Source organism: Thermobia domestica, chromosome 15 (assembly GCF_964235325.1).
Source record: "Thermobia domestica chromosome 15, izTheDome1.hap1.1, whole genome shotgun sequence".
In the NCBI taxonomy this organism is placed as follows: domain Eukaryota; kingdom Metazoa; phylum Arthropoda; class Insecta; order Zygentoma; family Lepismatidae; genus Thermobia; species Thermobia domestica.
Window position 1 is genome coordinate 160,248,266 of NC_137468.1, and position 13,839 is coordinate 160,262,104.

Genomic DNA, 13,839 nt, shown 5'->3' on the forward strand with positions numbered 1-13,839 from the left:
AAAGTTGATCAAACGTTAAAAATTGTTGATCATACCTGATCAAACGAAGATTAAACGATTGACATTAGAAAATATCGAATCGGAGGTGTAGGGGGGCTGGCACCCCATTTTGTAACCATTTATATTACTAAAGTTTATCACACGTTGAGAATTGTTGATTAAACCTGATCAAACGATGATCAAACGATTGGCGTCGAAATATTTCGAATCGGAGGTGAAGGGGACTAGCGTGTAGTTAACCCCCCTACTAAGAATAGCATATATTTATGTTAGTAAAGCTGATCAAACGTTAAAAATTGTTGATCATATCTGATCAAACGATGGTCAAACGATTGGCATAAAAAAATTTCGAATCTGACGTGAAGGGGGGGTGCTAGCGGGTAGTTACCCCCCAAGTAGCACTGTCACGTCATAAACACGTCTTTTTTTTGGGGTTCGAATTCAAAATGACGTGTTTTGAAAATTTGGAACGTCTTTATCACGTACCAAAATGGTAACAAAAATAACGTGTCAAACATGACCTAAATTGTACGTGTTTATCACGTGCCAGAATGGTACAAAGAATCACGTGTCGAACATTACCAAAAATAGACGTCTTTTTTAGGTGCTAAAAAGCGCGGACGTTCCCCGTACTGTAACTGCGAGCAGTGCATGCTGGGAAACGTGAGCCATTTGCAGAATCGTGTTTTGATGGTATTATGTGTGAATATACATAATGTGTTTTGTTAAAGGCACCTGTGATAAAGGTCAGCTTTAAGACAAGTAAGTATAATTCCTATTCTATTTCTATCTAGGTGCATTCTGTGTAAAATTCAGCAGATTGAGTATTGTAATTGTGAAGATTAGCTCCTCATACAGCGTTGCCTATGGTTTCTTATTACAGTGTATTAAAATACCGTAGAAGGAACGAGGATACCTCAATTAGGTTAACATTTGCAGACGCCTGTATCAAATTAAATATTTTAGGTAGAATACTATATAAAATATTAATAGTGAAGGTAGTAAAATCATAATGTATGTTTTTTTATTCTCGATAAACCGTATATGGGAGTGAGTATGCATGGGAAAGTATGTCATTCTGTGGTGCAGTTTTACTATACAGATCCATAGATTGTAAAATGTACGAAAAAATTGCCTATTTCATGTCGAGAACAGGACCAACCAACCTCCGCGGGGCTTCTTCTAACCCGTTCCTACTACTACTACTTATACTATGGATCCGTATAGTAAAAACTGCACGCATTGTGGTACTATTTGCCAAGGCGAAAGACTGCTAAATACAAGGAAACAACGAGATGACAGTAAATATATGCTTTTGTAGGCATTACTGGAACAGACGGTTCTACTAAATTTTGATACATTTCTTACATTTTCAGGTTAGGTTAGAGCATTGTATTTCCTATAGCAGAATATGCACTAAATGAGGAGCTCTATTACTACTTGCAGATTGACTTCACGGGAGTAGTATAAATATAGAGTAGACGCATGGGGCAAGGTTCTAGAACACAGGTCCCCCTTCCCACTTAATTGTAACAAAGGCAGAAAAGAACCACTCTAGCTGTTAACCTACATGGGGGGACTTGTGTTCTAGAACCTTCCCGACGCGTGGCATATTAAGTACAGTGCATAAAACACGAAACAACTTTTGCTAGGTGCCCACTAAAAAGCACAAATGCATTCTATTGGAACCAGTGCAGGAGCACAGCAAGAGGGCCCGAGCGGCAACGAGGGGGTGCGTTCCTAGGGAACAAGCACGTCAGCGACGGGGACTATGTGCGTAAAGAAGAATAGTGGAAAAGCACACTTACGCTTACAATGCTTTCACAATCAATCAAAATGCGGCTTCACTCGAGCAGACGGTTCTACCAAATAGAAAATTTATAGGTAAAATATTATAAGAAACATTTTTCATGAAGGAATGAGAGTGTGAATATAAGTAATTACTGCCAGTGTACAGCATATTGAATTAAATTTTAAGTGATCAATGAAAGTATTGTATATGTAAGTGTGCTCTTCCACTATTGTCGTTTAGACGTATATTCCCCGTCGCTGCCGCTCGGACCCTGTTGCTGTGCTCCTACCCTGACTCGGTTATATAGTATTCCTGCTTTTTAGTGGGGAGTTGATATAAATTGGTTCGTGTTTTATTCACTGAAATTGTTACGCTTTACGTCCACGCTGTATTTGTACTGAGGCCTGAAGTCAATCTGCAAGCACTAATGGAGCTTCTGATTTAGTTAATGCTCTGCTAAAAGAAATGCATTGTTCTAACCTGATATGAAACTGTAAGAATTATGTCAAAATTTAGTAGAACCGTCTGCCCGAATAATGCCCAAAATTCATTTCAATTTGCTGTGTACTGACATTAATTACTTACATTCACACTTTCATTCCTTCACAAAAATATGTTTCACATCGTATGTTACCTATGAATTTCCTGTTAGGTAGAACCGACTGCTCGAGTGAACCCCTTTGGGAAATGACCCTCGGCAATTGTTGCAATGCCAATCGTGTATGACATCAAAGTTAGAAACAACGAGCCCTATGGAAGTTCCAACCCCTTCGCTCACTCAGTTATGTTTTGTTTAGCCTTTTGTAGCACTACTGTCTTAAATTTAGTGAAAAAATCCACAAAATCGATGAATATTTGGTAGACCCGTTTGCTAAAGTAGTGCCCCCCTTGTATATGGGCATAATCAGTGGGAGGATATTACCTCAGTTGAGAGCACTCTCAAACTGCAATCATCGCCCTGCTGCACCTACACACCCTCACAAGACACTTGGCTACCGTAACTGTGCTACAGAATTCGGTGTGGAAATCATAATAATGTAACGGGTTTTTGACTGTTCGAATATTTTGTTCATTAATTGAGTAGACAGCTCCCTCGCATTTTAGATTACAGTACTTCCCCCAGTGCCAGCATGTGATGATGGATACTTATCAATGTTGCCACTGAAGTTCAAAAAAAATATACTCCAGCTCAATTAAGTATCCTTACATGACTATATTATTATGATTTTCACTGCTAGTCGTGAAACGATTCAAAGGAAACCAAATGTCTTTTAAAGGACCGTGGTTGGGGGCAGGTGGTGGTTCCAGTCAGATGTGTTTAAGAGAGCTCTTGACAAAGGGAATATCCTCCTAATGTTTATGCGCGCATTAACAATGGAAGTCTCTTTGGGTCAAAAACCTGCTTTCAGGTAGAACACCAATTCCTCATCATTAAAAAGAAATGAAATTAAATATTTAGTTTCACGCCCCAGGAAAGGCACCGAGCGTAAGGAAGATGGTGATAATAAATGTGAAAAATGGTGGTATGAAGAAAGTGGGCGAAAACGGGTGAATGTCGAGAAAACTTTGGCACATGGTGTTTGTCCACCACAAAGCCCACTTGGCACGAGCTGGGATCGAACCAGGGACCCCACGCACTAGAAGTGAACGCTCTACCACAGGCACTGCAGCCCCATCAGTAAAAAAAAAACATACCTCATTGCTTCGGGGCTTACATATCTGCTGCCCCTCCCAGAGTAGGATATATTTTTTTTTAAATAAAACCTACCCCAGAATTGGAGCTCTTGATTTTTTCAAGCTTGTATTATAAATGTAAGATTTTTTTTTTTTTTTTTTTTTTACACGTTGAAGAATTTAAATGAAGCAATACATAGCAAGAAATTACTTGTCTTGGTGTTTTTGGTCAGAAAATGTACGCGTTCGAAAACGCAGGTAGTCATTTGTGTTCTTTGTGTTCAAGATGCGATATTTTACGCTCTCACTCCGTTCTCAAATCCGATCCCTGCTTCTTATGGGGCCGCGGTGGCTCAGTGGTAGAGCGTTCACCTCTGGTGCTTGGGGTCCCGGGTTCGATCCCAGCCCCGCCAAGTGAACTTTGTGGTGGACAAACACCGTGTGAGTGGGTTTTCTCGGAGTTCTCCCGTTTCCCCCACTTTCTTCATTCCACCATTTCATCCATTACTCATCATCACCGTCTCCTTTAGCCTAATCGGCATAACCGTGGGACGTAAAACTCACAGATTTTCCGATCCCTGGTTCTTGTTAACAACGGGCAGACAATAATCCATAAAATCTATCTGTCCACAAGTTTGTCAATATTTATTTTACGTATCTTTGCATTTAAGAAGTGACCATTCCTGCACCGAGGTTGAGACGATTTCAGACTCTTCTTCACACCGTCCTTTACGCTGAAAATATCCAGAACAGAAAGCATGTGAAATTTATGGCTGATATTTTCCTGCCAACTCATTTTCCTCTATAAGCTCTGTTTTCTTTTTTTTTTTTTTAATACAAAATGTAGTAAAAACTCACATTACTGTTTACATGAAATTAAACTGCTTCATTTCATGTTAAATGTATTTAGTCGTTGTAATAAGCCTAGCTGTAAATACATGTTATTTGCCAAAATAAGCCTTGCATGTACTCCCACTTTCCAGAGCGTGTGGCCAATGCTCCTGCAAATGATGAATTGATCAACAGCAGACCACCTAGCACAGAATCTTTCTTAACTGAACTTGAAAGCCGTAACTCTGACCCCTTTCTGCTCGTCGAGCTGCTCTAGAAATATCACTGTGGAGGATGACATACATACCAAAGTTGCGACAGGTGAGTTTTTGACATGTTATTTTATAATACCCATGTAAGAAAATGCCGAGTAAGAAGAAAAGAAAGAAAGTAGTAATATTTTATTAGTACTTAACTAAAATAAAATAATTGTTGTTCAAGGCAATACTTTTATGTAAATGAAATGTTCAATTTAACGTTCCACGATCAGGCACTGAGGCTAAGGGAATCGGTGATGATGAGAAGTGAATTAAATGGTGGAATGAAGAATGTGGAAAAAATTGGAGAACTCCAAGAAAAGCCGCTTGAAGTGAGCTGGGATCGAACCAGGGGCCCCAGGCACCAGAGGTGAACGCTCTATCACCGAGCCACAGCTGCGCCAATTTTATTTAAATGTAACTGTTTCAGCAACTACCCTTGTCTTCTTCAGATACACTCTATTTATTTATTTATTTATTATTTTAGATTTTTAAAGATTTCCTTGTTTATTAATTTTTATTCCTTCAGCAATTATTTTATTTGACTTATTTATATATAAACAAAGCTTTAATATGGAATGTATCACATGTTATAGTGTTCGCGCTTTTTTTTTTTTTTTTAATGGGTAAAAGTACTCCTCCCGAAAATATTTTTCTCAACAAAGGGTTAAAATATAATTTTCATCAAAGAGAAGTTTTATTTTTATTATTATTAATAATAATAATAATAATAATAATAATAATAATAATAATAATAATAACTGCCGCAACTTCTAACCCTGCTCAGAACAAATAATATGACGATTTTCACCCTACTGCTTGTGACAGAATTCTGGTTCTAGAAGTCTTATTTTTTTAAAATACTCCAGTAACAAGTGAGGGAGCGTTTGCTCACAATTTTTTTATTTTTCGTAATACATAAGTTATACACCATTTTGTTTGTAATTTTTACTTTATTTTTTGTCATATTTTGAAATGCTAATATATGTTTCGCCTTGCATCATAAATTTAACTTACCAAATCGTATCCAATCAGGATGAAATTTCTTATCACAGTAGAAGGATACCTTTTCTGGTTATTCCACCTGTGTGCAGCTTGTCAGATTGCTGCATCCGATAGCGCAGTTCTGTCACGATATGTAAATGCGGAATTTTGACTTCATTTTGGGGGTTACATAGCGGTAGTGAAAGATAATACATGTAATTTCTATCGTTGTCTAGTTGTGTTTGATAAATGAGTAGCTATATTATTTTATTATGAGAAAGTTCTTTGTTTCATACCATAAAAACTATTCTTACTACATCAGTCTGCATCAGTTATGATCCCAGTCCCCACAAAGTGAACTTTGTGGTGGACAAACACAGTGTGCGTGGGTTTACTCGAGGTTCTCCCACTTTCTTCATTCCACCATTTCATTCAGTCTTCATCATCACCATCTCCTTTAGCCTAGCCGACATAACTGTAGGACGTAAAACTCAAAGTTTTTTTTTTTTTTTTTTGCATCAGTTGTAATATCGTATCAATATACTTGATCGTCACTTTTAGCTCCCATCCTAAAGTTGGTCTTAGAGTTGCATTTTATATTGTGAGAACATACGTAATGTAGGTTTCTATGAGTGTTTCAGAATTATTTGTCTTGTATCTGTATATATAAAGTTTTATATCCCCCAACTTGTTTGATCCTCCTAAACAATCAGAGTTAACAGCTGCAATAAAATCAAAAGTTAAGCTATTACAGAATAACTAAAATTAATGGTAGTTTAATTTCGCTGTATGGAAGGCCGTTAAAAGTGGATTTTTGAGAATAAGTGACTTCATGCAAGCGAGTGCAGTAACTAATCGTTTTATTGCGTATTGATTGTAGTTGCACATGACGTATTGTAATTATTTTTTTTTTTAAATTTTCTCTGCACCTGAAAAATTGCACTATGATTATTCATGATTTTTTTTCTGTTTCAGTGTTCCTATTTGTCATCGTTGGGAGGAAAAGGGACCTTTCTCTGATGCTTGGTTTCCAAAGAGCTGGCGATGAAATTTAACTCCCGCGGAAAAAAGAGCAAAGTTTACGTTGTGCAAACTAGTCTTAAAGACACTTATCATTCGTGAGTAAAAATAAAGATCTTCAAATGAACAATTGCCACAAATCTTCAAAACGTTAGTAGAAAGATATTCACTTCCATCTGCCTTGTTGTTTGAGGATGAAAAGGATTCGGCATGCTTGAAACATGTTGACCTGTTCCTCCTCGCTTTGTTGGAAATCAAGGTAAAGGCATCTCTTTCGAAAACTAAAAGATGGAAGAAACTGCTACTGATACTGATACTGACGAAGAAGTGGGATACTTACCGCAGTCCCCATTTTTAACCTACTTAAGCACGTGAGGCTTTTTTGATATGATGCTGTATTTCTGTACTTTCAATAACTATGAAAGGTGTTTTCCTTCATACAAAATTTATAGGAAAATTTAATTCTTTTTATTTTATATTATTAAAAGATCTCTGTAAGTTTTAGATTATAACCAAGAGATATGCATTGTCTACATATTTCTTGTTTGTATTACAAATAATATAGACAATCAGTGTTTCTTGTTGCATTACAAACAGTATGAATATTATTTTATACGACAAAACGTGCACATTGTACATATAACTAATAAATGTAGAATTCAAATTAATGGTTGTGTTTTTTCGCTTTCATCCCTCAGAGATTAATTAATTTTAAGATGTACTTTCTTTTTCGATTTTTCACCTCCAAAATAAAGGTGTCTTAAATTGGAGTTATAAAAGTTTAGTCCTAAATTTTGCACTGTCAATAAAACCCATTGTTCTTGTGTGTGTGAAAATGAAATGAAATCTTTAAGTTTTACGTCCCACGGTTATGCCGGTTAGGCTAAAGGAGACGGTGATGATGAGAGATGAGTGAAATGGTGGAATGAAGAAAGTGGGAGGAAACGGGAGAACCCCGAGAAAACCCACGAGCACGGTGTTCGTCCACCACAAAGTTCACTTGGCGGGGGCTGGGATTGAACCCGGGACCCCAAGCACCAGAGGTGAACGCTTGTGTGTGTGAGTGTGTGTTGGATGTGGGTGGTTGTGTTTGTGTGTATGTGTGCGCATACTAGCGTAATAATGGATAGCTATAAAATTTAAGGAAGCACGTGTTGTACCGTAATTTCATTAAGAAGAAGGTACTAGTAAATGCACATGAATAAATTCCAGTGACGAAATGAGTGGGTTCTTCTTAGTACTAAGGGCCGCGGTGGCTCAGTGGTAGAGCGTTCACCTCTTTTGCTTGGGGTTCCGGGTTCGATCCCAGCCCCCGCCAAGTGAACTTTGTAGTGGACAAACACCGTGTGCGTGGGTTTTCTCGGGGTTCTCCCGTTTCCTCCCACTTTCTTCATTCCACCATTTCATTCATTTCTCATTATCACCGTCTCCTTTAGCCTAACCGGTATAAGCGTGGGACGTAAAACTCAAAGATTTCATTTTCTTAGGACTGTAAGTACAATGTTCCTTTATTTTTCCATTTCATTCTTTGTTTATACCATGTTTATTCGTCTTTTCTCATTCTTAAGTTATGTAGGGTTTTTTTTTCGCCAAGGGTGAATCTTACATTCGAGTTTTTTTTTTTTTTTTTGTTTGTTTTTCAAGTCGATCCAATGCGTCTCGGTTTTCTTTTTAATGTATGGCTTTAAATTTATCCTTTCGTGGAGCAAGCGCTGCCGTTTCTTTCCTGTTGCATTAGGTATATAATTATTCCTCGACAGCTATTGTATATTCGTTTCTTAATGTGTAGATAAATATACCACACATTAAGAGGCGAATATATACTATTGAATAGGCTAGTATCCAAATACTAAAAAAAATAGAAATCAACAACACTAGAGGTGGTCAATTGGATATGGAAATCCCCAATCCATAGATAATACGAACCTTCGGTGAAGCGAAATTTCCAAAATCTTGGCACAGACCAATCAAATAGACCACAATACTTTGACGTTCCCCAATGTGTGCTTCCGAAAGAGGGTGGTGATGCATTTCGCTGTGGCAAGATCTAGGGTTCTTAGGGCCTATCCTGATCTGTTATTTATTACAATAACCCAGTGGTCTTACTTATCTGGTATAGGAGCTTGTAAATTATTATGCAAATTACAACACAATGGTGAAAAATCAAGCAGCAGCCACGAGGCTAAATTTATTTTCATTATTGTTTTTACTTATAATAAACGTTGTCCAGTTGTTATTCGTAGACTTTTTATTTAACCCAAGAAAAGTGTTGCGGCCAGAGATCAGTTCAGAACTGTCAAAAAAAAAAAAAAAAAAAAAAAAAACGCAGTTAAGAAGAAAGAAAAAGTATGATATTTTCTTTTTTATCACTTTTTTAAAATTTGTTGTAAGCTGTGTGTTTTAGAGTAGATATTATTATTATTATTATTATTATTATTATTATTATTATTCAGTTCCATATGCCCAAATAATCATAAATTGATGTGTATCCAGTGTTGACATTAGGAATCTCAATCTATGTATAGTAGGATCTCGATTATCCGACACAGTTTCAGGGTTATTTGTTTCAACCACTATTCAACCGATCTATTTCAAAATTTACGGGGCCAAAACTAGGTAGCCCTAGTAGCCTAACCCCTAACTTTGGTGCAAAACGGTTGAATAGGGGCTGATAAATAGCCTCAAAAGTGTGGCGAATAATCGAGGTAGTACATGGGATTGAAATTCCTAATGTCAAAACTGCGGATGCACATCAATTTCTAACAGTTTTGACATTTGAAACTGAAGAATCCTGTCAGACTTCCATGACATTTGAGGCAGCGAGAAGCAAAGGGGTGTAAGTGACATTTTCAATAGAGTATGTATGTATCTAAAATGGATTCTGCACAGCAAAATATACAAACTGCATAATGAAGTTCGGCGTAGAGCATTCATGGGTAGACTTTCTATTGGACTGCGACGAGCTTCACCATCCAGTTTGTATATTTAGCTGTGCAGAATCCAGTTTTGAAACATCCATACTTTATTGCAAATGTCACTTACACCCCTTTGCTTCTCGCCGCCTCATTTCGAGAACGCCCCCTCCCCCAACTCACATGAAGGGTGTGAAAAAGACGTGACTTACACGTGGAAATCACGTAAAAAAGACGTGATTTACACGTCATTTCTATGACGTGTAAAAGACGTCATAGAAATCACGTCATATTCTATGACGTGTAAAAGACGTCATAAAAATCATGTCATATTCCCGGACATTTCCACGTGGGAAAAGACGTGTAAATCACGTCATGTTTGGAGTATTTTACGGTGTTTTACACCAAAAAAAACCACGTCTTTTCGACGTCGGTGTGCCGCTTGGGCCCCCTACTAAATAAGTAATTACCCCCTACAATTAGTAAAGCTGATCAAACGTTAAAAATTGTTGATCATACCTGATCAAACAATGATCAAACGATTGACATAAGAAAAAGTCGAATCGGAGGTGAAGGGGGGCTGGCCCCTCATTTTGGAACCCTTATATCTCTGTTACTAAAGTTGATCAAACGTTGAAAATTGTTGATCAAACCTGATCAAACGATGATCAAACGATTGACATCAGAAAAAGTCGAATCGGAGGTGAAGGGGGGGATGGCCCCCCATTTTGGAACCCTTATATCTCTGTTACTAAAGTTGATCAAACGTTGAAAATTGTTGATCAAACGATGATCAAACAATTGACATCAAAAAATTTCGAATCTGACGTGAAGGGGGGGCTAGCGTGTAGTTAGCCCCCCCTACGAAATATCGCTTATATTTCTGTTAGTAAAGCTGATCAAACGTTAAAAATTGTTGATCATACCTGATCAAACGATTGACATAAGAAAAAGTCGAATCGGAGGTGAAGGGGGACTGGCCCCCCATTTTGGAACCCTTATATCTCTGTTACTAAAGTTGATCAAACGTTGAAAATTGTTGTTCAAACCTGATCAAACGATGGTCAGACGATTGGCATCAAAAAATTTCGAATCTGACGTGAAAGGGGGCTAGCGTGTAGTTAGCCCCCCCCTACTAAATATCGCTTATATTTATGTTAGTAAAGCTGATCAAACGTTAAAAATTGTTGATCATACCTGATCAAACGATTGACATAAGAAAGAGTCGAATCGGAGGTGAAGGGGGGGCTGGCCCCCAGTTTGGAACCCTAATATCTCTGTTACTAAAGTTGATCAAACGTTGAAAATTGTTGATCAAACCTGATCAAACGATGATCAAACGATTGACATCAAAAAATTTCGAATCTGACGTGAAGGGGGGGCTAGCGTGTAGTTAGCCCCCCCTACTAAATATCGCTTATATTTCTGTTAGTAAAGCTGATCAAACGTTAAAAATTGTTGATCATACCTGATCAAACGATGATCAAACGATTGACATAAAAATAATTTTAAATTTAGCATGAGGGGGGGGGGGGCTAACTGCACGCAGGTACACCTTCCGGTACGCCCACTTTGTTACGACTTATCTCACCTGAATAAATGAGAGCGATGGGCGATGTGTACATATTCTAGAGCCCTACTCACGTTAGTAATAACTAACGTTACATTCAAATCCACCTTCATCTGAGTAATTTCATATCAAAATTCGTACTAAACATCTTATTGCAATCCATCTCCTCTTACAGATAAGCTGCACCTTGACCTGAACTTTCTCCTAATACAGATAAGTTGGCTAAAACCATGGGCGTCTCTGGTGGGAAGAACGGGGAGGACGCGTCCCTCCAATATTTTGAAGTACAAAATGTAGATTATTATATTTAATTTAATTTATTTACTAACGACAGAATAACATATAAACAATAATTATTATATTTATTTGGAATATGATATTCAGGCTATGAAACGATTATAACAAAGAGAATCCGTGAAGGTAAGCAAAAAGGTTACAAATGGAATCACAGATAAATAAACAAGTTGGGCTAGGTACTACTATTTAAATCACTTTCTTTGATGTCCCCCCCCCCCAAAGTTTACATGCCAGAGACGCCACTGGCTAAAACTTTCGCATCCATTATAAACGATCAAATATAAGGATGAATATACTTGCTCATTTGTTTATATTTCTCGATTCAATTGTTGGGTTACTTAAACGTATCTGTGTAGTTTTATGGTAGCACCTGCTGGTGGAACCATAATGAATAAGGTTATAGAAATGAATGGAATGACTATTCACAGTTATTTCTGTCTCATTTCCCTCCTTTATTGCTATTCCCAAAAAAATCTTATTTTCATGGTTCCTTTCTTGATCAGTAAATACGTATGAATCTATATTATATTTATTGGTTCGATGCTTAAATTTCGTCTAATTCAGTTAATTTTCGAGTAACTTTTGTAAGTTTGGAGCACTGATTAAGAATAAACAGTCCGTCATATAAATGTTACGCTATTGTTTACCTTTGGGGGGCCAGGTTTTTAATCGACTTTTACGATATTCTATTCACATTCGGTTAGGTTAGGTTAATAACATTTAACTCAGACAGTATTGCCGAACGAGCGTCAGCGAGTGAAGGCGCGTTAGTCTCTCGAAGGGCACGTTGTTTTCTGTCTTCGTTAGTGTTGGCCCCCCATTACTAAACAGTTACCAAATGTTAGGTTTTACAGTTAAAATGAGAGAGTACATATTAAAGAGGGTTCTGTAGAATATTAAATTCCGAAGGAATTTTTCAGTGTACGAAACTACTAATTTATATTTAGAAATGCGAAAATATTACGCACTCTAACGTATGTAATTTTATGCAACATCAAGAGTTTTTCGCACTATCCTCATTTCCGCTCTCACCTTCAGTCACTGATACCCCTGCCTCTTGCGAATCCAACCCTGCACTAACTTGTGGGACTCATGCTGTGCTCCTGCTCTGAATCGGTTAAATATCATCCTCGCTTTTAATGGCCACCTATCGTAAGTTGCTTTCCCAGCAGTCTCTTTTTAAATGGTAATTGTCCGATGCGTATTTATACCTTAAGGGTCTTCACTACTGCGAAATTAAACTACCGTTAATTTTAAAGGTTTTCTGCAATACCCTCAAAACAAATAAAAATATTCGAAAAGCAGAAACGTAGTGAAGTAAACAATACGATTTTGCGTGTGATACCGTTATGAAAACACATCTATCTGCTTTCGATTTGCAACTGAGATAGATCTAACAGTTTTTGCGGGTTCTATAAATAGCGGCATACCTAAAGCAGATAGGTGAATTGTAGTAAAGGTATCACATGCAGAATTGTATTGTCTAGTTCACTACGTTTCTGCTTTTCGAATATTTTTATTAGTTTTGAAGATATTACAGAAAAACTCTAAAATTAGCGGTAGTTTAATTTCGTTGTAGTGAAGACCCTTAAAGAAAGTCCTTGTAAAGTGAATCTGCAGTCATGAATGCAACTCCTACCCTGAGAAACAATTTTTAATACATTACGAACTAATTTCGTGAAGAAATAACTAGGGTACATATAATAAAATAGCACATGATATCAAGTTGTATGCAACTTTTGGGTTAGTTACAACATTTGAAACAACTGTTCTAAATTAGAACTTGTTCTATTTCTATCCAATATTGTATCAAAGAAAACAAACGAAAATCGCTAACCAGTGGCACTAAAATCGAGTATAATGTGGACACGGAAAGCAGTTGACCTTTTCATGCATACTGGCAGTAATCTATTTTGTATAACTATAAAATTAAAGAATGCAGAGGTTGTTCAGCCTACGTTTCGCCGATTTCGTTCCTTCCCCCTCCCGTGCAAAATGGACTCACCTGACCTGGCTCGTGGCGTCCTGCAGTGTTGTGCAGTGGCTTGCTGGGAACTGAGTTGTTTTTCCGCGCGGACGACAATAACGCACAAAACATGACCATTGTTGTGAGTGTTGTGTTAAATTTATTTTCAAGTGTATGGTCTTCCGCTCTGTGACCAAAATGCCACCCAAACTATGCCGGTTTTGGGAAGGCTATGTTGCGGCTCTTTATGACGCCCACTTTAGTGTTTCTGCCATTAGAAAACAGAGCAAGAAGAATGGTTGCAACATCAGTTTAAGTGGAATAAAAAATGTTATTAAAAAGTACAAGGGCAACGAAGCTCCACCATTTGTATCATCAACGAAGTTGCCTAGGAAGCGGGAATGCACCAAGGCCACCTCCACCATGCAGAGGAAACTTCGCAAAATGGCAATGCAAGAAAATCCGCCAACACAAAAGGTGTATGGCTAATCTTCTTGACGTGTCTTTTGGAACTGTGAGCTGGACGTTACACCATC

At 37.6% G+C, this 13,839-nt stretch overlaps 1 long non-coding RNA gene across 1 annotated transcript; it reads left to right on the forward strand.

The window, feature by feature from the left end:
- The first annotated feature begins 669 nt into the window (after positions 1-669).
- On the forward strand, positions 670-6,686 carry LOC145671943 (uncharacterized). Its single transcript, XR_014128591.1, has 3 exons — positions 670-762; positions 4,450-4,618; positions 6,514-6,686. It is a non-coding gene; the product is annotated as an uncharacterized LOC145671943 (long non-coding RNA).
- The last annotated feature ends 7,153 nt before the right edge of the window (positions 6,687-13,839 follow it).